Below are 653 nucleotides of genomic sequence, written 5' to 3'. Positions count from 1 at the left end.
GCCTGCCCCGGCCGGCGGCTCGCTGCAGCCGCTCCTTTGGGCCCGGCCGGCGGCTCTGCCGCGCGAGGGCCTTTACAGCGCCGTTTCTAGAAATCTAAGGTTTGTCAAGRATCTAAAGCTTGTTCAGGACCTTGCGACTTCAAAGGCTTCTATGCAGTTAAGGTGTCGTGTCAAAATGTGCGCTTAGAAGCTCTAGAGTGAGATTAGCAAAGAAAACGTCGGATCGTGGCCCGTCGTGATCAGGCAGCCGTGGTTACCTGTGCCCAGGCAGGGAGCTGCACTGCTGTGCTCCCCTATAAAGGGATGGCACCAGTCCTGCCGCGGGGACAGTGGTATGCCGTGATACAACGGGGATAACACACGGAAGAAGATCTTGTCCCGCAATGTTTCCCAGTGTTTTCTATCTCTTCCAAGATAGAAAATACGTTTGATGCTGCAGTTACAGTGAAGGAGGAAGGTTAGGTGGAAGCCAGTACTTCCTCACATCACAAGCGCCCTGAGAAGGTTCCCAGGGCACAGTGATTTGGCTGCCTCAGATACAGTCTGATACGGCCTGCATATGGGGACAACCTTGGCTGTTCTCATCACCCTTTTCTGTGCTCACAGGCCTTTCAGTCCTCCTTTTGTGGCTATTTTGTGGTTATTTGTTTTCA

This window comes from Rhea americana, unplaced genomic scaffold (genome assembly GCF_003343005.1).
Source record: "Rhea americana isolate MKP2758 unplaced genomic scaffold, rheAme1 scaffold_8, whole genome shotgun sequence".
Taxonomy (NCBI): Eukaryota; Metazoa; Chordata; class Aves; order Rheiformes; family Rheidae; genus Rhea; species Rhea americana.
Note: the sequence above shows the minus strand (reverse complement) of the source record.